The 25723-nt window shown below is 40.2% G+C and overlaps 1 long non-coding RNA gene across 1 annotated transcript; it reads right to left on the reverse strand.

Moving 5' to 3' along the window:
* Nucleotides 1-206: 206 nt before the first annotated feature.
* Nucleotides 207-24762, reverse strand: LOC149204279 (uncharacterized). Its single transcript, XR_016252365.1, has 3 exons — nt 24626-24762; nt 438-537; nt 207-345 (listed from the first exon to the last, which is right to left on the reverse strand). It is a non-coding gene; the product is annotated as an uncharacterized LOC149204279 (long non-coding RNA).
* Nucleotides 24763-25723: the final 961 nt, after the last annotated feature.

Genomic DNA, 25723 nt, shown 5'->3' on the forward strand with positions numbered 1-25723 from the left:
ACATTTAGTAGGGGAAAGCCTAGTCATTGTGTTGGTAATTTTGCTTTTTGGAAGGCCAAGATATATGAGATCCCAAGATGCATTCAAGACTCTTGCTTGAGAATGAAAACCATTAATTTTTCCAAACTAATTAACTGATCCTACCTGAAAATGCATGAAATTCATATGTGAATCTGCATTTCAAGAAAAGAAAGTTGTTTTAAAACCTCAGTATAACTTGCGATTTTCTGTAACATACCATATGTTTTTCAAAGAAATGTGAGTTTGAGACCTTGTGGCATGGAAATAAATTCAAATGCATTCATTAACATAGGTTGTCTCTTTCTTCTCTCTGACAAGATTATCCTGATTAAAAAAATTAGCAAAAAATTTAGTCAAAAGATTGTTCCTTGTATTCTGAGAAATTGGAAAACGACATTTCACATACAAGATCTTACTTCTGAGTCATTAAAAACATCATCTATGTCGTCCAGATTTATCTCCTTGTCTTCTTGCAACTTGGGCGGCTTTCTCTAAACTCTCAGGTACTGTTATACACTGCCAATGGAGGTTATAAATGTGCATGTAAGTTTGTTCCAAAGTTCATTTCAAAAAGAAGTGCAATCTCATCGCTCAAAAAACCACGACTTTTTAATCTTTTTGAATTCTATTTCTGTCAAGTATGAGATGGATTCAAATAAAAGTGACGGTAATCCATGGACAAGATGAGCATATCTGCAACATTAGAGAATACAACTCAATACGAGTTCAGTTACTGTCTTTGGCTTTGGAACAAAAAAATTTCAAATTAGTTTTTTTGCACAAGAAGAAAACAATGGAATGGAGGTGAAATAAGCTTTATAAATCTACAGTTCAGTAGCATCACGCTACTCATTCAGTTATATTTTTTACACAATTTCTAAAAAGAAAAGTAAATACAACAAAAGGATGTAACTTCACATTCATCTGGCATTCTTTCTGTTTTGTATAGTGTCAGAAGATTTGATTCATCAAAGGGAAAGTAACCTGCCATCAAATCAAGCTGGATAACCCTGCATGACCACAAGTGTGCAGTTGCAGAATCATAACCTTTATCATTGATGACCTCCATAAAACAAGGCAACCGGTTTCAATTTATAGTCTGGTGCTAATAAAATTGCCATCCAGTCAAACAAGATCAGTTCAATGCCTTATTTTAATGAGAAATTAAACTGAAAATTTTTAAGGTACATCAAGAGCTGGAGCCAATGTATGTGTGGGTTAATATAGGTGCTCTGTGACTCCAGGCAGGTTGTTATTTGTCATACTTTTTGCTAAACTTTGGGTCTGTTTCCCCATATCCTAATGTTGTTGCTTGTCCATGTTGCAGACTGGCCAGGCTCTGGACGTGCTGGAATTGATGAGATGGGCACCCCTCAGTGATAAGTGGATCTCAGAGTCCAGGTACTCCAGCTGATGTAGTGGTTTCCATACTTTTGTTTTTATTTGGCTATGCGTTTGTTGAATTGTCGTTCATCTTTTTTAAATGCAATGTTTTGTTGTGCAATGATTTCTGTCCTTGCTACTATGTAGTTGTATGATAGTGGCAGTTCTTTTGCACTTTAGTTTCTACTATTGTTCGTTCTTCTATTTTTGTACAGATTAATGTTTTTAAAGCCTTGAAACTACGGAATTACAGTTTAGTTTATTGATAAATTTAAGTGTATTTGCATTTTGATAATTTGACAAAAGACAGGTGTGTGTAACTCATTTAGTTGATGAGTTGCATCACACTGGTTGGAATGCATGTAGATCCTGCTGAACTCAAGGGTATAACCCTTGTAGAAGACATAGAAACAAAAGCACAAAAAAAATTTAATGTTCCTTCTGGTCAAGGTTGGAGTCAGAGACTGTGGCCCTTTTCATTCAGGAGGCCTAGAAGCCAATTCTTTAGAAAATGATTGATGGCATTGGTCTTCTTAACATTCCTTACTGGTCCTAATATATTTGCAACCTGGCACAAAGCACAGTTTGATTTCCTCCAGTTGCATGGGATCCTAGCATCACCATTCAAGTCAATACAATTCCTCTAGTATCTCACCCTGTCTAACAGTCTACTACATATTATGCCAGTTCTACAGCACCATCTATGTGTGCTCAGTTGAGCGTTGTTGGGAGTAAACAGATACCTTGAGCTCTTATTTTGAGCTTGGTACCCACAGACATTAGTGATGCATTCCTGAAAAAGGATTTGAGTGCATGGGGTCCCTTTCGAGAAATGGAGCTTTTCAAAAGATAACAAGGTCTAGTAACTGTTCATTACAATGACCTGAGACATATCAAAGATGCACTTACAAATATCCAAGAACAACATATGGTGCAACAGAGAAAACTGTGGAATTACTATCAATTCCCCCATGAAGGACTCAGCAGTGGAACACGGATATTTTCCAAATGATTGATCAGAGGCTTAGTTGTCTGGGCTCAATATACAATACCGTTTATCCATCAGGATGACAGTGTAAACCAAGGCACACTGGTGGTTTTCAATTTGGATTCCAACATCTCAATGGAGACACTAAGATCAGTCTTTCAATCCTGATTCCTATGGTATCTATAATTTTTTCTGTCATCAAATTGATGTTTTTCTAACTTGTCTGAAAGGTTTTCTTAATAATTTAGGCTTTTGTTTGGCAGGAGCTGTGAAGGAGATGAGGGAGACTTCATGGAAAGGACACCACAAGTTTGTTGAGTTCTTTGATGTGCGGGATGTTCCTCGTGTGCTAAAAGAAATGGATGGTCAAGATATTGGCGGGAGGCGATTTAAAATAGAATTCAGTCGACCAAGTGGCCAAGGTCACATGAGAAGCCAAAGCCAGAAAGCCACATTTATGCCAAGTGCTGCTGAACTTCCAAATATTGCTGACCTGCAACAGCAAAGTTGGAATCCAGACAAAGAAATATGTACCAAGCCAACTCCAGCTTCCTCATATGTTCTTGCTACAGATACCCAAGAAGAAAGCAATGCCCAAGGTCACATGGGCATTGGCGAAGTAGGGGTTGGCCAAGGTGATAGTGGGCTTGGAAGAAGATGAGGTAACGTTTCATATATGAAGTCTGAGCATTCAAGCAAGACTTCCATTGGCAATGGCTGCAGGCCTTCTGCTGGTTCTGCTGCATGGAGAGCACACAACGGAAGAAATGGCAGCCATGTTAATTCACAGTTTGATTTCGATGCAGCTGAAGCGTATCCAACAACCCCAGGGCCAGAACGACACTAATGATAAGGAACATTCCAAATAGAAATAGGCAAGTATCTGTTCAAAGCGTCTTTTCTTATGTTAGTAATTGATTTCTATTTAATGCAAGTCAAATATATTCAGACAAGTGCTATTTAATACTAATGATGCAATTATCTTTATAATGCTTTGCTGAAAAGGTATTCAAATGGGCACTCACCATTTGGTGTATGCGTGGAAACTTTTCCACAGTCCTCAGTGGGACGATCAATAGTTTTCTTATCACCACAAAAAGAACAGTTGCAAGAAAACACCATCTACAATAATAAGCCAGTAGGTCACTTTATTTTCTGAAACAGTAATTGAAATCTCTCAATCAAACACTATATATCATAATTTCCTGAGCATTGAAAAACTATCAAATCACAGAATCAACTCAAATCTATTGGCAAGAAAATACCTACAACAAACTTCGGGCTTCCAACAGGCTCTGTAGTTATGTGGGGTTTATCCTGTTTGTTTTGATGGCAGATTACTTGCATTTTGATGAAACAAATCTTCTGACACTATGTAAAAAAGTAAGAATTTGTAGTAGTCTAGGGCAATTTGGTCTAGGGTTTACAGAATTTTTATTTTTATTTTTTCAGTACAGTGATCAAATTCGATATATTTTTTGAACAGTTAAATTGCCTTCCAATGATATAACGAACACTGTGTAATCATAATATAAAATTTCAGCTCCGCAAGACAGAAATGATCCAGATACTCTTGTATAGATGCCATACCTGGTTTCTACAGCTAAAATAACTGTGGCTACGATACCACTGTAATAAACCAGGCTAATGAACAATTCTCAACAGTGTAATGAACATTAAATTCCATACAATAATTAACACAATGTTCAGTGAGGCCCACTTTTGTTCTATGGCGAATTCAAACAAGCAATTAAAACCGCAGAGCAGCAATCTCCACAATTCAGATTTCCACAGGTACAAAATAGTTTGTGTTCAACAAAAAAGACCAAATTTGATGTACAGAAATGCCTTAACCAGGTAACTGTTCACAGTTGAAATATAAAAAATGTCCTGTAGTACAAACTGCTCTAGTTAATGCCTTCGAATAGCCTGTTAAGGCCTCCGTGATGACTTCAGAGGTCTTGATGGTTTGGGCTCTTATCTTCGTACAGGACCCGAACTTCAATCAAAATTTCAAGCCTCAGAGAATTTCCGCATTCATTCTAGAATTGATACAGAACAATACTTTGCCGCAGTAGGGGTCCTGACCTAGCACAAAGGGCCGTAACTTCACTTTGCAGGGCCCCTCAGTGCTCGAGTTCCTTGCCAAAACAGTCAACGTCTTCTCCACAAAGGAACTCGCCTACCCAGAGAATCGAGATGTATCAATCTTGATCTATCTCCTTGCTGTTTTTCAACGCGTCAGAACTCCTCCTCAATCCTTCCGCAACTGTCCTTGGGATGGCCAGACCGAAATCAGTCCATTACAGGATGGATCTTTGTGGTTGCAGCCTCAAAAAAAGTTGATTTTTTAACTTGAAGAGACCTGCGGCTGCCTCAGGAACTTGTTCTACTGACCTTAGATACCCTCATTCATCTCCGAAAAGAGGTTTCTTGCTTAGGAACAGATTCGATCTGCTTCATAATAATGCTTTGTTGCCTTAACAAGTGTTTTACTCTTAGGAGGAATGTGGTTTCCTTATTTCAGCCTTCTTTTACAATAAATCCTTGATAGAACTAGACAGAAGTGTCCCCTGCTGGCCAGAACAGAAAATAGAAAGATAAAAGAGGAAAAATAGATTTTATAACCTAGGGTGGAATCTTTCACTATCGAAATTGATAGGAAAAAAGGGGTCTTAAAACGCTCAAAGCCTCAGGCTCAAAATGAATTCAATCCTCCTCTATTTATAGATTTTCTTAAAGGGTTACATCTTCTTGAATGGTTGAGTAAGTCTCATTCAAAACCCCAATTCTAGGTTTATTTGCCCAGTTGCCCCAAACTTACACAAATATTGCGTATTTTGGGGTTTTTCTTTTTTTCAAGGACTATAGCCTACGGGGATCAATAGGCTACTTCGTACCTTGGGCCAATTCTTAAAATTGGCAACTAGGGCCAAACTCCATATGGGTCATCTTATTCATGGCTGATAATATTTTTATTAGATTCCTCTCGTTGAGAGGTGTAGGATTGATCTAAAGATCATCCGATTCCGATAAGTATTTATGGAGATATGAATTTATTTTGATTATGGAATAATTATCAAGCCTACCAACAACTCATGTAGGCTCAGAAGCCCAACAGTCGCATCTATTCAATCATCAACATTTGTGTATAAATACAAGAAGACATTTCCTCATTTGGACACACTCTCTCATCACATCTCTCTCTCTCTCCTGCGTAGAAAAGAGGCTCTTCTCCTACTACGCAGAAAGAGACTCTTCTCTCACATGTGTGGAAGGAAGGACGCAGATTTAGGGCTGCAACTACAGATCGGAAGTTTGACCAGCGTTGACCATCTTTCTCCCTCTCTGAATTGCGTTGTAGGTGGATCGAACTCTCCGCAGAAGGCCGCAATTTTTGGTGAAGGAATCAAGCTGATCCGACGGATGGTTTGCAAGATATTGTCTACCCTAGTTTTGATACGGATGCCACTGATGTCGCTGATCTAGGTGATCTAACAGATATTGACTGATGTCGCTGATGCTGCTGATCTAGGTGATCTGACAGATATTGACTAATGTCGCTAATGTTGCTGATGCCGCTAATCTAGGTGATCTGACAGATATTGATTGATGCCATTGATGTCGTTGATCTAGGTGATCTAACAGATATTGACTGATGCCGCTGATCTAGGTGATCTAACAGATATTGACTAATGCCGCTGATCTAGGTGATCTGACAGATATTGACTGATGCCGCTGATCTAGGTGATCTGACAGATATTTACTGATGTCGCTAATGCTGCTAATCTAGGTGATCTGACAGATATTGACTGATGCCACTGATCTAGGTGATCTGATAGATATTGACTGATGCTACTGGTGCCGCTAATGCCGCTGATCTAGGGTTTGCTGCTACTGATATAAATCATATTTTTGTACTATTTCTCTCTGTTGAATTATTGAAGATAAAAGAAGATTTGAACAAAGGGTTTCCCCATATTGGGGTTTGTCTCTGGCTAGCCGCCACATCTTGTGTCTCTTGTCTTGGCTTGTTTTCTGTCGATCATTTAATGTTCTATCTGCACTTTACTTATTGTACAGGTGATTGCTAATCTGTGGATAAGAATAATAAAAAGAAGTAAACTACTCTAAGCATAGAACATACCATAAATTAAGATGGTATCAGACTGAGGTGAAGACAAAGCCTGAGCAAGAGCAAGAGCAATCACCGAAGAGAAGATTGGCAAGGCTATCCTAAAGAACTATGGGGTCCTCAACACTCTTCCCTGCCGAAGACAAGCTCCGTGAGAAGTCTGACTATCATGGATGGAAGATGTCTCTCGATCTAACCTTAGAAGATCAAAGTGTTGGACCATGTGAGAAGCATATTGTTGAGCCTCCATCAAATGCACCCGTTGCTGCCAGGAACAAATGGAAAACTGGTAAAGTCAAAACAAAGAAGATCATCCGGGACTCTATCAACAAGTGCTTGGTGGCCTATGTTTCTGAGCTGAACACCTCCAAAGAAATCTACGATAGACTTGTAAGTTTATTTAAAGTTAAAGATGACTTTACTCTTGGGTTTCGAGTTGATTCATTATATCAGGTCGATGGAAGTCCGCTAGGTGTCATGTCTTGTGACACATCTCTTCAATCCGAACTTTGGCATCGGAGGCTTGCCCACCTTCATTATAAAGCTCTACCCAATGTAAGACAAATGGTGACAGGGATGTTCGAATTCTGAGTAGAGAAAGAAGGTGTATGTCCGGATGTGCCGAAGAAAAGCTCAAAAGGGGACCATTCCCCTCAAGCCAAAGCAAGACCTCCGATATATTACAGTTGGTTCACTCAGACATATCTAGTATGATGCCTGTGAACTCCTTGGGAGGATATTCATATTACCTTACTTTTACAGATGACTATTCTCGAAAGACTTGGATATACTTCTTGAAAAAGAAGGATGAAGTGTTCTCTTGGTTTCGACACTTCAAAGCCTTGATCGAGAATCAAACCGAAAAGAAGATCAAGATTTTAAGGACTGATAAGGGGACTGAATATGAAACTAACGAGTTTCATGACTTTTGTAAAGAGGCTGGCATTAAGAGGGAGACTACTACATCATATACTCCTGAACAGAATGGTGTGGCGGAAAGGAAGAATCGTACGATTGTGGAAGCTGTCTGTGCCATGCTCCATGATCAAAGACTTCCGAAGTTTCTATGGGCCAAAGCTGCAAACACCGCCGTATATGTACAAAACCGATGCCCTCATCAAGCATTGGGTTCCAAGACTCCTGAAGAAATGTTCACTGGTAAGAAACCTGACATATCTCATTTTAGAATTTTTGGAAGCCCTGTATATTTTCATGTGCCGAAAGAGAAAAGAAATAAATTGGGTGCATCTGGAAAGAAAGGAATCTTCGTGGGCTATGGAGAAAATACTAAGGGCTATAGAATCTATCTAGTCGGTCAAAAGGAAATCGTGATTAGTCATGAAGTCACCTTTGACGAAGATATGGCCCTCAGCAAGGTGAACAATCTTCCTACAGTGAGGAGCTCTCAAGAAGCCGACACTAGGGAACCGAAAGAAAAGGATGATGAAACAATGCCTGATGTGGAAGAACCCATGGATCCTATTGATCCACCTGAGCCCTCCTCTTCCAGGAAGAGGCCCTCTTGGATTAGGGGGCTACTCGATGATGCTGAATGACACATTGCACCCCAAGGAACCTTCCGTGACAGTAAGAAACCCAACACGTATCAAGGATACCTGACCATCATGAGCACGTTCATTCAAAATGAGCCTTCATCATTCTCAGATGCCGTCAAACATCAAGTATGGAAGGATGCTATGACCAAAGAATATGAGTCTATTATGAAGAATGATGTCTGGGAAGTAGTTCCCAAACCCCAGGACAAGACAGTTGTCACTTTTAAATGGCTTTACAAGACAAAGCATGCAGCAGATGGAAGTATGGAAAAATATAAGGCTCGTTTTGTCGCTCGTGGCTTCTCCCAGAAGGAAGGTATAGACTATGACGAGATATTTGCACCTGTTGCCAAATATACCACCATCCACTCAATCATTGCCCTTGCGGCTTCACAAGGATGGAACCTACATCAGATGGATGTCAAGACAGTGTTCTTGCATGGTTCGATCAAAGAAGAGGTCTACGTGGAGCAGCCCGAAGGATTTGAGATTCATGATCGAAAATCTCATGTATGCAGGTTGAAGAAGGCTCTCTATGGGTTGAAGCAAGCACCTTGAGCATAGCATGAGAGGATCGATAGCTACTTGATGAAGTTGGGATTCACTAGGAGTGAAGCCGATTTTAACCTTTACTCTAAGGTTGAAGATGACAAACCTCTCATACTGGTGCTGCATGTGGATGACCTCTTTCTAACAGGTGCAGACCCTCTCATTCACAAATGTAAGAGGGAGTTGGTTTCTGAATTTGAAATGAAGGACCTAGGACTGATGCACTATTTCCTAGGACTTGAAGTCTGACAGAAGCCAAGGGAAATTTTCCTATCTCAAGGAAAATATGTGGTGAAAATATTGGAAAGATTCGGTATGGTGGACTGCAAGCCTATGACTACCTCGAGGATCTTAACTTTCAGAAGTTATATGGTAGTGATGTCAGACCAGATTTGAGAAATGCCTCTGAGTTTCATAAACTCATTCACGTTGATGTTCTTGGTGAACCTCCGTCCGAACATATGTTTTGCAGTGAGCATGGTGAGCTCATATTTGGTTGAGCCTCACTGGATTGATGCCAAGAATCTTCTGAGATGTCTTCGGGGCACAATCTCTAATGGATTGAGATACACTGCCGAAAATATGAAATTGCATGATTATTCGAATGCTGAGCGAGCAAGCGGTGTGGAGAGCACTTCTCAGTGTTGGTTCTCTTTGGAATCTGCCACAATATCCTAGATGAGTAGGAAGAAGAAGTCGGTGGCTTTGAGCACCGCCAAGGCAGAATACATTGCTGCTAGCATGGCCTCCTGTGAGGCAATCTAGTTGCAGAAGCTCTTCAGTGAGCTGTTTGTACACATGATGAATACCATTGTGATTCTCTGTGACAACCAAAGGTGGGATTCGATTATAGAGGAATCCCATATTTGATGATTGCTCCAGCAGATAAACATCAGATGCTGCCTTATCTGGGATGTGGTAAGTTGATGAGCAAGGAGACTCCATCGCATTAAGACTGATGTACAGGTCGCTGACATTTTGACAAAGCCCCAGGGAAAGATCAAATCTGTGATTTTCCCGAACGACTTGGAGTCGTCGAGAGACCCTTGCAAAAGGGTCCTACATGTTCCATACATTGAGCTCTGGGAGCTCTGGGGGCTTGTGATTCTTACTGGAGCAACATACGACCACAGGGTGACTCACCCTCCCCTAGTGGTGCGCACTGGAACAAGATGATTCGCTCTCTTGTGAGACAGGATGATTCGCTCTCCCGTGGACAGGATGATTCGCTCTCCTGTGGACAAGATGATTCGCTCTCTTGTGTAGCAAGATGATTAGTTCTCCTGTGAGGTCTAGATGATGTGTTCTCCATGACAAAATGTAGCAGGATGATTAGTTCTCCTGTGAGGTCTGGATGATGTGTTCTCCATGACAATTGTAGCAGGATGATTAGTTCTCCTGTGAGGATGGGATTGATTAAGTTCTCCTGTCGAGGCATCCTACCCATGTAGTCTGGGACTCATGGGAAGTACCTCTCATCTTATCAATGAGCAGGGAAATGAAGATAGGGACCATAGTAGTACCAATGGACGCATCGCTGTATCTACCGTACTCCCTATGCTAGGATGACCTTCATTGATCTGGGATCAATGATACTGGTCTGGGACCAGTAGTAGAAGTTGTACCCACTATGACGCTGACTTCGGGTCGATCAAGACTGGTTTGGGACCAGTGGTACATACTTTGAGACTGACTTCGGGTCAGTGAAGGACTGGTCTCGGACTAGTGGTAGGAGTGGTACATACTATGACACTGACTTCGGGTCGGTTGAGACTGGTCTGGGACCAGTGGTACACACTCTGAGACTGACTTTGAGTCAGTGGAGGATGACACTGGTCTGGGACCAGTGGTAGGAGTTGTACCCACTATGACGCTGACTTCACGTCGGTTGAGATTGGTTTGGGACTAGTGGTACATACTCTGAGACTGACTTTGAGTCAGTATGATACATCCTCGATCATTTCTTCTTCTTCATAATTCAGACAAAAGCAGAGCAAAACAGAATAAAACAGAGTAGAGCAGAACAGAGCAGAGCAGTGCAAATCAGTACAAGGCAGAAGAAAACAGAACAAAACAGTGCATATCAGTACAGGGCAGGCCGCAGAACAAGATAGAGCAAAGCAGGCAGAATAGAGCAGAGCAGGGCAGGGGTCAAGCTGTACAGGGCAGTGCATTTGATGGATGAATAGTAGCAACCGACAAATAGATTGCAGATGGAGTTCTCCCTAGTTGAGAGGGAGTGTTAAAATTGGCAACTAGAGCCAAACTCCATATGGGTCATCTTATTAATGGCTGATAATATTTTTATTAGACTCCTCTCGTCGAGAGGTGTAGGATTGATCTAAAGATCATCCGATTCCATTAAGTATTTATGGAGATATGAATTTATTTTGATTATGGAATAATTATCAAGCCTACCAACAACTCATGTAGGCTCATAAGCCCAACAGTCGCATCTATTCAATCATCAACAGTTGTGTATAAATACAGGAGGTCATTTCCTCATTTGAACACACTCTCTCATCACATCTCTCTCTCTCTCCCCTGTGCAGAAAAGAGGCTCTTCTCCTACTACGCAGAAAAAGACTCTTCTCTCACATGTATGGAAGGAAGGATGCAGATTTAGGGTTGCAACTGCAAATCGGAAGTTTGACCATAGTTGACCATCTTTCTCCCTCTCTAAACTGCATTGTAGGTGGATCAGACTCTCCTCAGAAGGCCGCATTTTTTGGTGAAGGAATCAAGCTGATCCGACGATCGGTTTGCAAGATATTGACTGCCCTAGTTTTGATACCGATGTCGTTGATGCCGTTGATCTAGGTGATCTGACTGCTGCCGCTGATGTCATTGAAGCCGCTGATCTAGGTGATCTGACAGATATTGACTGATGTCGCTGATGCCGCTAATCTAGGTGATCTGACAGATATTGACTGATGCCGCTGATCTAGGTGATCTGACAGATATTGACTGATGCCGTTGATGCCACTGATCTAGGTGATCTGACAGATATTGACTGATGTCGTTGATGCCACTGATCTAGGTGATCTGACAGATATTGACTGATGCCGCTGATGTTGTTGATGCCGCTAATCTAGGTGATCTGACAGATATTGACTGATGTCGCTAATGTCGTTGATCTAGGTGATCTGACCAATATTGACTGATGTCGTTGATGCCGCTGATCTAGGTGATCTGATAGATATTGACTGATGCCACTGATGTCGCTAATCTAGGTGATCTGACAGATATTGACTGATGTCGCTAATGTGGTTGATCTAGAGTTTGCTGCTACTGATATAAATCAGATTTTTGTACTATTTCTCTCTGCTGAATTATTGAAGATAAAAGAAGATTTGATCAAAGGGTTTCCCCATATTGGGGTTTGTCCCTAGCTAGCCGCCACATCTTGTGTCTCTTGTCTTGGCTTGTTTTCTGTCGATTGTTTAATGTTCTATCTGCACTTTACTTACTATACAGGTGATTGCTAATCTGTGGATAGTAATAATAAAGAGAAGTAAACTGCTCTAAGCATAGAACATACCATAAATTAACACCAATTAATCACTAGTATAGTCCCCCTTCTCAATATTGCTTGTCCTCGAGCAATGGCATGTCTGGGTGCTACATCAATTCCTTGCTGTCAAAAATTTGATTCTGCAAGTTTGTCTTTTCCACAGTGGAGTCGCCATAGTTTGGAAAATCCATGAGCAGCAAATCTGATCCTAAAATAATTGACTTTGGCATTTTGGCTGTAGAAAGATCCTTTTTAGACACCTTTAGACCCAAGAATCTTCCAATAGATGCAAAAATTTGCACAATATTTTTTGTTATGAAGACTGATGAACATTTCAATAGGTGTCAGAATACCCTGATTCAAGGCCTCTTCATATTCTGTAATAGCAGATGACCAAATTAGATTCCTAGAAGAAGGCAAAAGAAAACGTTCCTCGCCCAGTTCCCCGACTTCAGATTTAGTACTTCCTTGCTTCTTATCGCCAAATAGAGATTTGCCAAGAGACCTTTCAGCTATACAAGCAAACGGTGAATGTGCTCTGCATAGAATCCTCGATCCCTTACAAGATGAACATGATGTATGGTGGCTATGGTAGCCATTCTTGCATGAAATTCTTTCTGACCTTGGCCAATACTCTCCAACTGCTTTAGTGTGTCCTCATAAACTAACCCAAAACCCCCTCTTCCGAATCTCCTGCTAAAATTGTTTGTGGCACTTGGAAACTGCCTGTAAGAGAACTTGGTGGGTAGTCCAGGGATATTGTTTAGGAATTTTTCATCCTCCTGCCCTGTGCTTGAGTCATTTGTTGAGCTGCAAAGAACCTTGAAATATGCAGTTAAGGAAGTGGAATCATTTTCAGAGTCCTGGAAGCTTCCGATTTCATTGAATAAATAGTAAAGGCTCTGTAGCCATGTGGGGTTTATCCTGTTTGTTTTGATGGCAGGTTACTTGCCTTTTGATGAATCAAATCTTCTGACACGATATAAAAAAGTAAGAATTTGCAGTAGTCTAGGACAATTTGGTCTAGGCTTTACATAATTTTATTTTTATTTTTCAGTACAGTGATCAAATTCGATATATTTTTTGAACAGTTAAATTGCCTTCCAATGATATAACGAACACTGTGTAATCATAATATAAAATTTCAGCTCCACAAGACAGAAATGATCCAGATACTCTTGTATAGATGCCCTACCTGGTTTCTACAGCTAAAATAACTGTGGCTACGATACCACTGTAATAAACCAGTGTAATGAACATTAAATTCCATACAATAATTAACACAATGTTTAGTGAGGCCCACTTTTGTTCTATGGCAAATTCAAACAAGCAATTAAAACCACAGAGCAGCAATCTCCACGATTCAGATTTCCACAGGTACAAAATAGTTTGTGTTCAACAAAAAAGACCAAATTTGATGTACAGAAATGCCTTAACCAGGTAACTGTTCACAGTTGAAATATACAAAATGTCCTGTAGTACAAACTACAAACTGTTCTAGTTAATGCCTTCGAATACCCTGTTTAGGCCTCTGTGATGACTTCAGAGGTCTTGATGGTTTGGGCTCTTATCTTCGTACAGGACCCGAACTTCAATGAAAATTTCAAGCCTCAGAGAATTCCCGCATTCATTCTAGAATTGATGCAGAACAATACTTTGCTGCAGTAGGGGTCCTGACCAGCACAAAGGGCTATAACTTCACTTTGCAGGGCCTTTCCTGGCCTCAGTGCTCGAATTCCTTGCCAAAACAGTCAACGTCTTCTCCACAAAGGAATCGCCTACCGAGAGAATCGAGATGTATCAATCTTGATCTATCTCCTTGCTATTTTTCAACGCGTCAAAACTCTTCCTCAATCCTTCCGCAACTGTCCTTGGGATTGCCAGACCAAAATCAGTCTATTACAGGATGGATCTTTGTGGTTGCAGCCTCAAAAAAAGTTGATTTTTTAACTTGAAGAGACTTGCAGCTGCCTCAGGAACTTGTTCTACTGACCTTAGATACCCTCATTCATCTCCAAAAAGAGGTTTCTTGCTTAGGAACAGATTCGATCTGCTTCATAATAATGCTTTGTTGTCTTAACGAGTGTTTTACTCTTAGGAGGAATGTGGTTTCCTTATTTCAGCTTTCTTTTACAATAAATCCTTGATAGAACTAGACAGAAGTGTCCCCTGCTAGCCAGAACAAAAAATAGAAAGATAAAAGAGGAAAAATAGATTTTATAACCTAGGGTGTTATCTTTCACTACCGAAATTGATAGGAAAAAGGGGGTCTTAAAACGCTCAGAGCCTCAGGCTCAAGAAAAACAAAGACAAATTAATCTTCAATGATAATCAAAATGAATTCAATCCTCCTCTATTTATAGATTTTCTTAAAGGGTTTCATCTTCTTGAATGGTTGAGTAAGTCTTACTCAAAACCCCAATTCTGGGTTTATTTGTCCAGTTGCCCCAAACTTACACAAATATTGGGTATTTTGGGGTTTTCCCTTTTATCAAGGACTATAGCTTATAGGGATCGATAGGCTACTTCGTACCTTGGGCCAATTAATCACTAGTATAGCCCCCCTTCTCGATATTGCTTGTCCTCGAGCAATGGCATGTCTGGGAGCTGCATCAATTCCTTGCTGCCAAAAATTTGATTCTGCAAGTTTGTCTTTTCCACAGTGGAGTCACCATAGTTTGGAAAATCCATGAGCAACAAATCTGATCCTAAAATAATTGATTTTGGCTATAGAAAGATCCTTTTTAGACACCTTTAGACCCAAGAATCTTCCAATAGATGCAAAAATTTGCACAATATTTTTTGTTACGAAGACTGATGAACGTTTCAATAGGTGTCAGAATACCCTGATTCAAGGCCTCTTCATATTCTGTAATAGCAGATGACCAAATTAGATTCCTAGAAGAAGGCAGAAGAAAACGTTCCTCGCCCAGTTCCCCGACTTCAGGTTTAGCACTTCCTTGCTTCTTATCGCTGAATAGAGATTTGCCAAGAGACCTTTCAGCTATACAAGCAAATGATGAATGTGCTCTGCACAGAATCCTCGATCCCTTACAAGATGAGCATGATGTACGCTGGCTGTGGTAAGCATTCCTGCATGAAATTCTTTCTGACCTTGGCTAATACTCTCCAACTGCTTCAGTGTGTCCTCATAAACTGACCCAAGACCCCCTCTTCCAAATCTCCTGCTAAAATTGTCTGTGGCACTTGGAAACTGCCTGTATGAGAACCTAGTGGGCAGTGCAGGTATATTGTTTAGGAATTTTTCATCCTCCTGCCCTGTGCTTGAGTCATTGTTATTTTCCATACCTTGACCTGTGCTTGAGTCATTTTCTGAGCTACAAAGAACCTTGAAATATGCAGTTAAGGAAGTGGAATCATTTTCAGAGACCTGGAAGCTTTCGATTTCATTGTATAAATAGTAAAGGCTCTGTAGTCATGTGGGGTTTATGCTGTTTGTTTTGATGGCAGGTTACTTGCCTTTTGATGAATCAAATCTTCTGACACTATATAAAAAAGTAAGAATTTGTAGTAGTCTAGGGCAATTTGGTCTAGGGTTTACAAAATTTTTATTTTTATTCTTTCAATACAGTGATCAAATTCGATATATTTTTTGAACAGTTAAATTGCCTTCCAATGATATAACGAACACTCTGTAATCATAATATAAAATTTCAGCTCCGCAAGACAAAAATGATCCAAATACTCTTGTATAGATGCCCTACCTGGTTTCTATAGCTAAAATAACTGTGGCTACGATACCACTGTAATAAACCAGGCTAATGAACAATTCTCAACAGTGTAATGAACATTAAATTCCATACAATAATTAACACAATGTTCAGTGAGGCCCACTTTTGTTCTATGGCGAATTCAAACAAGCAATTAAAACCACAGAGCAGAAATCTCCACGATTCAGATTTCCACAGGTATAAAATAGTTTGTGTTCAACAAAAAAGACCAAATTTGATGTACAGAAATGCCTTAACTAGGTAATTGTTCACAGTTGAAATATAAAAAATGTCTTCGAATACCCTGTTTAGGCCTCCGTGATGACTTCAGAGGTCTTGATGGTTTGGGCTCTTATCTTCAGACAAGACCCGAACTTCAATGAAAATTTCAAGCCTCAGAGAATTCCCGCATTCATTCTAGAATTGATGCAGAACAATACTTTGCTGCAGTAGGGGTCCTGACCAGCACAAAGGGCTATAACTTCACTTTGCAGGGCCTTTCCTGGCCTCAGTGCTCGAATTCCTTGCCAAAACAGTCAACGTCTTCTCCACAAAGGAATCGCCTACCGAGAGAATCGAGATGTATCAATCTTGATCTATCTCCTTGCTATTTTTCAACGCGTCAAAACTCTTCCTCAATCCTTCCGCAACTGTCCTTGGGATTGCCAGACCGAAATCAGTCTATTACAGGATGGATCTTTGTGGTTGCAGCCTCAAAAAAAGTTGATTTTTTAACTTGAAGAGACTTGCAGCTGCCTCAGGAACTTGTTCTACTGACCTTAGATACCCTCATTCATCTTCGAAAAGAGGTTTCTTGCTTAGGAACAGATTCAATCTGCTTTATAATAATGCTTTGTTGCCTTAATGAGTGTTTTACTCTTAGGAGGAATGTGATTTCCTTATTTCAGCCTTCTTTTACAATAAATCCTTGATAGAACTAGACAGAAGTGTCCCCTCTGCTGGCCAGAACAGAAAATAGAAAGATAAAAGAGGAAAAGTAGATTTTATAACCTAGGGTGGAATCTTTCACTACCGAAATTGATAGGAAAAAAGGGGTCTTAAAATGCTCAAAGCCTCAGGCTCAAGAAAAACAAAGACAAATTAATCTTCAATGATGATCAAAATGAATTCAATCCTCCTCTATTTATAGATTTTCTTAAAGGGTTTCATCTTCTTGAATGGTTGAGTAAGTCTTACTCAAAACCCCACTTCTGGGTTTATTTGCCCAGTTGCCCCAAACTTACACAAATATTGGGTATTTTGGGGTTTTTCCCTTTCATCAAGGACTATAGCCTACGGGGATCGATAGGCTACTTCGTACCTTGGACCAATTAATCACTAGTATAGTCCCCCTTCTCGATATTGCTTGTCCTCGAGCAATGGCATGTCTGGGTGTTGCATCAATTCCTTGCTGCCAAAAATTTGATTCTGCAAGTTTGTCTTTTCCACAGTGCAGTTGCCATAGTTTGGAAAATCCATGAGCAGCAAATCTGATCCTAAAATAATTGATTTTGGCATTTTGACTGTAGAAAGATCCTTTTTAGACACCTTTAGACCCAAGAATCTTCCAATAGATGCAAAAATTTGCACAATATTTTTTGTTACGAATACTGATGAACATTTCAGTAAGTGTCAGAATACCCTGATTCAAGGCCTCTTCATATTCTGTAATAGAAGATGACAAAATTAGACTCCTAGAAGAAGGCAGAAGAAAACATTCCTCGGCCAGTTTCCCTACTTCAGATTTTGTACTTCCTTGCTTCTTATCGCTGAATAGAGATTTGCCAAGAGACCTTTCAGCTATACAAGCAAACGGTGAATGTGCTCTGCACAGAATCCTCGATCCCTTACAAGATGAGCATGATGTATGCTAGTTGTGGCAGCCATCCCTGCATGAAATTCTTTCTGACCTTGGCCAATACTCTCCAACTGCTTTAGTGTGTCCTCATAAACTGACCCAAGACCCCCTCTTCCGAATCTCCTGCTAAAATTGTCTGTGGTACTTGGAAACTGCCTGTAAGAGAACCTAGTGGGCAGTCCAGGTATATTGTTTAGGAATTTTTCATCCTCCTGCCCTGTGCTTGAGTCATTGTTATTTTCCATACCTTGATCTGTGCTTGAGTCATTTGTTGCGCTGCAAAGAACCTTGAAATATGCAGTTAAGGAAGTGGAATCATTTTCAGAGACCTGGAAGCTTTCGATTTCATTGTATAAATAGTAACCAACTGTTTTGTTATCAAAGAAAAGGGCATTGCAAGAGAAATTCCTCTTGCAGGCTTGTTGACAGTCTACCAATCTAGACATTTTCAGAAGCTCCACAAACTGATTTGCAAGGTAGTTGAATTCATCTCCTATTTTAGGTAACCTTGCAAAATGATTAGAACTGCTACAAGGTGGCAAAGGCGGTGGGGTGTATTTAGATACATACATAGAACTCAAAACATGAGGGCATTCATATTGTTGGTTACCACAGCAGGCAACATAGGGTCCACAGGAATTAGGCAATTGGCAGGACTCTGTCAGGGTCAACACCCAATCATCATCAGTGATTGTTCCCCAACATTTATCAGTTAAAATTTCAGTACCAGGAAATCCCTTTATCAAAATTGTCCTTAGTGCATCCTGCTGCATGGTCTTCCCAGCAGTCTGTATGTAATCATTTCCCCAAACTTCAATTGGCCAAATGTTGAGCCACACATTCTTGTCAATAACAACATCTACAGATCCTAACTCTTCATTTCTAATATCCGGTTCAGCACCCATAAAGGGACTGTAAGCTACAGTAACCACATCGTCTGCTGGCAATTCATTACTTGCATGAAATTCCAACTCAGATGATGGGACTAGCAAATTCTTGTCATTCTCAGCATCTGCAAGACTCTTGTCATTATCAACATCAAGAGATGCTCTCTTGTCACTATGAACATCTATAAACACACTCTTGTTACTTCTAGTAGTATTTACACCACCCAAAAGCAGACTGTAAGCTGAAGTAGATCTGGTATCGAAATACAATTTATCAGTAAAATGCAATTCCAACTCAGAATGTGGCATTTCATTCACTTCAATAGGTGTACATCTTGTCTGCAAAAGTAAGCTTTCATTTACAGGCTATGGACATCGAGAAGGACATTGTTGATGATCCCATGGAGCCTATGGAGTCTGGACCCCTTGGATCCTCCTCCAAGTGATCCTCCTACCAGGAAAAGACCACTTTGCCTCAAAGACACACTACAAGATGCCGAGAAACATGCTACTGCTCGTGGAACTTTCAGGGAAAGCAAGAAGCCATGCAGGTACCAAGCATACGTTGTAGCTATGAGCAATATGATCCAAGTTAAACCTAGTACCTTTGAAGAAGCAGTGAAGGAACAAGTTTGGAAGGATGCAATGGCCGAAGAATATGAGTCTATTATGAAAAATGATGTATGGGATATTGTGTCGAGACCAAAGGGAAGATCTGTGGTAACCTCCAAATGGCTCTATAAGATCAAGCATGGGGCTAATGGAAGCATCAAAAAATACAAGGCAAGGTTCATAGCCCGTGGATTCTCTCAAAAAGAGGGAGAAGATTATAATGATATATTTGCTCCAATGGCCCGATATACAACCATTCATTCAATAGTAGCCCTTGTTGCAAGTCAGGGATGGACTCTCCATCAAATGGATGTGAAGACCGCTTTCTTACATGGTTTGCTTCAAGAAGAAGTGTACGTTGAACAACCTCCAAGATTTGAAGTTCATGACAGGAAGACCCATGTATGCTGATTGAAGAAAGCTCTCTATGGATTGAAGCAAGCCCCCCCGTGTTTAGTATGCTCGTATCGACGGTTACTTGATAACGTTGGGATTCACAAGGAGCAATGTTGATCCAAACTTGTACTTCAAAACAATCCAAGATATGCTTGTCATTTTGGTATTATATGTCGATGACTTATTCATGATAGGGGCAGAGCCTCTCATTCTAGAATGTAAGAGGAAGTTGGCTTCCGAATTTGACATGAAAGACCTTGGTTTGATGCACTATTTCCTAGGACTAGAAGTATGGCAAAAATCGGGTGAGATTTTCCTTTCACAAGGAAAATATGTTGTGAAACTTCTAGAGAGATTTGACATACACCTATGGAGATGAATTTCAAGAAGCTGTTGGACCGGACCTAGCAAACCCTTCTGAGTATAGACAATTGGTTGGTGCTCTAATGTTCCTCGTAAATACTCGCCCCGTCATATGTTTTGCAGTTAACACCATGTACATTGGGTCGCTGCCAAGCATGTATTGAGATATCTACATGGAACTATTAACCTTGGACTGAGATATGTCGTTGGAGATGTTAGACTATATGGATATACAGATGTAGATTGGGCCGGCAATGTTGCCAACCGGAAGAGTACTTCCAGATGTTGTTTTAGTCTGGGATCTGCCATGATATCCTGGATGAGCAAGAAACAGGTTTGTGTAGCCCTTAGCACTTTTGAGGCTGAGTATATTGCAACTAGCCTCGTGAGTTGTGAAGAAGTTTGGTTGAGGAAGCTCTTTGGAGAGCTATTTGAGTAGGTTTTGGACACGACAGTTATCTATTGTGACAACAAGAGTGGGATTCATTTGTCAGAGAATCTTGTTTTCCACGACAAGTCCAAGCATATAGAGATCAAATATAATTTTCACTGAGACATGGTGCAGAGAGGAGCCGTGAGACTCCTCCACATTCCGATAGATGAGCAGATAGCCAATATCCTCACCAAGGCTTTGCCAAAAGAGAAGTTCTTGGTCTTCAGAGCGCAGCTTGGACTAGTTGAGATGTCCCTTTCGAATAAGGGTTCGAGTTGATCAAGAACACTGACCAGTGCTCTTCCCCCTTGTTTGAGCTCCCAGGGTGTGGAATGGAGTTATAGGGCTCTTAGGGATGAGAGACCTTTGACCAATAGGATGTTGAGACCTAGGATATCCTCTAATCAGAGTATGCCCCAGTTAGCATCATGCCCACTCTATGGGATAACCTATCCCATCTGGCCAACGAGTTGAGGGACTTGGGATAGAGTGTGATCCCTACCCCTTGCAGTAGGTGGATCTCGCCCAAGTTGGTGGATGCATGCGTTCTACCATGTAACTCTTCAAGGTTAAGATGGATGATCAAGGACAATAGGGTAGAGTGTAATCCTTACGTTGATCTCACCTATTGTCAAGGACTTTGGGATAGAATGTGATCCCTACGCTTGGGGTATGTTGGTCTCTCCTATTGCCTTTGGTTCCGGGTGATAGCCATGGCTCCCCGACGACAATGATGATGATGATTTTGTGGTAGCTGAGTCTTCCCAATGGTGATAGAGACAAGGTGGTAGTTGGAGCTCCCCTGCAGCATTTCTTCTTCTTTAGATTTGAGCATGTTCAACATGAGATAAGTGGAGACAAGCAGAGATGGTACATGATGACAAGATCACATGATGATCGACAGGCATATATTGACAAGTGGAATTATCCCTAGTTGAGAGGGAGTGTTAAATTATGCAACTAGAGTCAAATTCCACTTTGGACAACTCATTTGATGGAGATAATTATTGCATTAAATTCCTCTTTTCGAGAGGACCAAAACCAAACTAAAGATCACTCAAATCGGGCAAGGAAAAGTGTGTTTTTTAATTAAAGCCCACACATGTGCAAATTGTCAAGGTTGGCTTCAACATCATGTAGGCTCATGAAGCCCAAATGACATGTCTTTTCACCCTCATAGATTCATATAAATACAAGAGACCTCAAACCTCATTTGGCACTTCATCACCTCACATCACATATTCTCTCTCCTATTCCTATTGGTTCATACAGCTTAGAAGTGGAAGGTTTTTCTCTCTCATGTGAAGGACAGGTGGCTAATTCTGACTGGGCCAAATTATAGGACTGTTTCTAGGCGTTGACCTTTCTGCAGTGGAAGTTTGACCAATGTTGACCAAGGGTCAAAAGAAGCCTTCTGACTTCGATTTTCTCAGAGAAGATCTATCTCATCAGGCCACATTTTTGGGCACTAAGATCGAGGTCGTTTGAGGAGTTTGACTACTGTTGACTGTGAGAACAAAGTTGTACTTTTTCTCCCTCCATTAACTGAGTTTGACTGAAGGTTTGGGAGTTGTTTTGACTTACCCTTGACCAGCAAAAGAGGCCACATTGACTGGGCATTGACCAAATTAAATTGGAGCAAAATTGACCTTGATTTCACTGTTGTTGCCTTGACTGGTTAGGGAAGTCAACTATTGCTGACTTGTTGAAGTTTGATAGTTGACCAAATTTGACTCTTCCTCGTCATCTTTGACATTAGTATATTGATTTGACATTACATTGTTTGGATATTGGATATTGACATTGGATATTGGCTAGTCAAAGTTTGACTTTGACTCTTGGATGATGTACTCTCTCTGTTGAACATTTGAAGACAATCTAACAGAAGAAGATTTGCAAGGGTTTTCCCCCTAGTGGGGTGTTTCCCTGGTCATTGACCAAATTTGTGTCTCGTCTCTTGGTTGTCTTTCATTGTGCATTTGTTTAATTGCTCTATCTACTATTGTTCTACTGTCATTGCATAATTGACGAAGTAAATTGTTAAATTCGATGTTATTGGATATTGTTGAAGTGATAGTTGCAGCATAGAACAAATTGATGAAAAATTTACCTTCCCCACTAATATTTTCCTTTGTAATGACATTAATTCCGGTGGCTTGGTATGGGAAGGATTCTGTCCTACAGGCCATACTTTCGTTATCAGTATCAGGTGTACCATTTGCTTCATTGAAACTAGTGCCTAGAGAAATTTCCGCATTGATCCTTGCTACAGTATGGTCCTTGTTGTCTCCAGATAGAGTGGTCCTGTCATCATCTGTGGTCCTTTTTTTAAAAGAATCTCTAAGACTATAGTTCTTAGGATCACCATAATTTGAAGTGTCTGCAATTACAGCTAAAGAAATGCCAACACCTTCAATTGACCAAACAGGCTCTCCCTGAACAGAAGCCACAAATGCAGTAGCAGTTTCTGTAGGTGTATCCAAGGGTTTTGAAATTGATTTTTCCCAGTTCTCTATGTGACTCAAAAACCCTGAAATAGACGCTTCTTTTCTGTTTTTGTCCAGTTGGCAACATAGCACTGCATCCTATGTAAGCCTGTTCATGTTAAGAGCAGACAAACTTTGAGCTTGCAGCTTACTTGCGCTATTCTCAAGACTACCACTGCAACCATTGTTCAATACAGTCAATACTTTCTCAACAAAAGTGTTATGATTTGAATATACTAACAATTTATTTTTTGAAGGCATCATGTCCTTTACACTAAGCTCGTCATCTTTTGACAAATTATCCGATCCAAATGCTCTAGCAATCCTATCATTAGGAATTTCCATTTCTTCCACCAATAATGGATGTTTAATACTTGTAGGTCCATTGGGTTGTGAAAGTTTAATCTCTTGTCCATATTTATGATTGGAGGCAGTTGTTGTACTGTAATCAGCAGTTGCTTTAATGAGCCCACATGCATCTACTTTAGATTTGCATTTATTTCTCATATTGGTTTCGAGGTTCTTATTGGTAGCATTTTTTATCTTTGAAATGGCATCAAGATCAATCTTGTTTTTCATTATATTGGCATGTAAAGTTGATATACCAATTGCAATAGGTTTCTTGATGGAATCCATGCCATCTTTATTCTCATAAATTTCCTGTGTAGTTCCATGAATCAGAGATCCTGTTGTTTGTGATGTAGATCCAACAATACTAGTTGGTTGTGGTAGATGCACACTAGACACAAATTGATTCCCTGGATGCATATATGGTGTAGATCGGAGTTGTCCACCACCTCCAGCAAGTCGACCAGAGGGTTGTTGACCATTCCCTGTACCTTCTCCATATTCAGTGTTTGAAGCAGATGTTTGCAACTCATCATCATGCTTCCTTTTTTCTTTTACTAGATCCTTGCGGCCACTTGTCTGCTTCTTGTATAGCCATGACCATGCTTTTGCCTTTGCTTCAGCGGTGGCATTTTTGTTAAATTCTTCTAATCTTCTGATATTTTTTGTTTCCCTCACTTCCAACTTCGTCCAATACTTTGCTTGCTACTCCCAAAACTCTGCATTATTTTCCCAAAAATTTGCTTCCGGTGGTTCCATTTTCCAATTTTTCAAATACCATCTAGGTTGGAAGGATTTCTGCTTTGATACCACTATAGTAGTCTAGGGCAATTTGGTCTAGGGTTTACAATTTTGTTTTTTCAGTACCGTGATCAAATTCGATATATTATTTGAACAGTCAAATTGTCTTCCAATGATATAACGAACACTGTGTAATCAATAATATAAAATTTCAGCGCCGCAAGACAGAAATGACCCAGATACTCATGTATAGATTCCTGAGCAACAGAATTGGATGCCCTACCTGGTTTTTACAGCTAAAATAATTGTGGCTATGATACCACTGTAATAAACCAGGGTAATGAACAATTTTCAACAGTGTAATGAACAATTAAATTCCATACAATAATTAACACAATGTTCAGTGTGGCCCACTTTTGTTCTATAGCAAATTCAAACAAGCAATTAAAACCACAGAATAGTAATCTCCACGATTCAGATTTCCACAGGTACAATATAGTTTGTGTTCAATAGAAAAGACCAATTTGATGTACGGAAATGCATTAACTAGGGGTAACTGTTCATAGTTAAAATATAAAACAATGTCATGTAGTACAAACGACTCTAGTTAATGCCTTCGCATACCCTGTTTAGGCCTCCGTGATGACTCCGGAGGTGTTGATGGTTTGGGCTCTTATCTTCGTACAGGACCCGAACTTTAATGAAAATTTCAAGCCTCAGAGAATTCCCGCATTCATTCTAGAATTGACATAGAACAATACTTTGCCACAGTAGGGGTCCTCACCAACACAAAGGGTTGTAACTTCACTTCGCAGGTAATCTCCACGATTCAGAATTCCACTGGTACAATATAATTTGTGTTCAACAGAAAAGACCAATTTGATGTACGGAAATGCCTTAACTAGGGGTAACTGTTCATAGTTAAAATATAAAACAATGTCTTGTAGTACAAACGGCTCTAGTTAATGCCTTCGCATACCCTGTTTAGGCCTCCGTGATGACTCGGGAGGTGTTGATGGTTTGGGCTCTTATCTTCGTACAGAACCCGAACTTCAATGAAAATTTCAAGCCTCGGAGAATTCTCGCATTCATTCTAGAATTAACAAAGAATATTCTTTGCCACAATAGGGGTCCTCACCAACACAAAGGGCTGTAACTTCACTTTGTAGGGGTGCTCGAATTCGTTACCAAAACAGTCAACATCTTCTCCACCGAAGGAACTCGCCTACCCAAAGATATATCAATTTTTATCTCTCCTTGTTGTTTTTCAACGCATCAGAACTCTTCCTCAATCCTTCCGCAACCGTCCTTGGGATAGTCACATCGAAATCAGTCTATTATAGGGTGGATCTTTGTGGTTTCGACCTCATAGAAAGTCGATTTTTTTAACTTGAAGAGACCTACGGCTGCCTCGTGAACTTGCTCTACTGACCTTAGATACCCTCAATCATCTCCGAAAAGAGGTTTCTTGCTTAGAAACAGATTCGATCTGCTTCAGAATAATGCCTTGTTGCCTTAACGAGTGTTCTACTCTTTAGGAGGAATGTGGTTTTCTTACTTCAGCCTTCTTTTCTCAATAAATCCTTGATAGAATCAGACAGAAGTGTCCACGCTTGCCATAACAGAAAATAGAAAAATAAAAGAGGAAAAATAGATTTTATCAAAGAGGGTGGAATCTTTCGCCACCGAAATTGATAGTGAAAAAAGTCTTAAAAGCCTCAA

This window comes from Pinus tabuliformis, chromosome 1_2, assembly GCF_031772625.1.
Source record: "Pinus tabuliformis cultivar Carrire ecotype Pingquan chromosome 1_2, CPIR1, whole genome shotgun sequence".
Lineage (NCBI taxonomy): Eukaryota > Viridiplantae > Streptophyta > Pinopsida > Pinales > Pinaceae > Pinus > Pinus tabuliformis.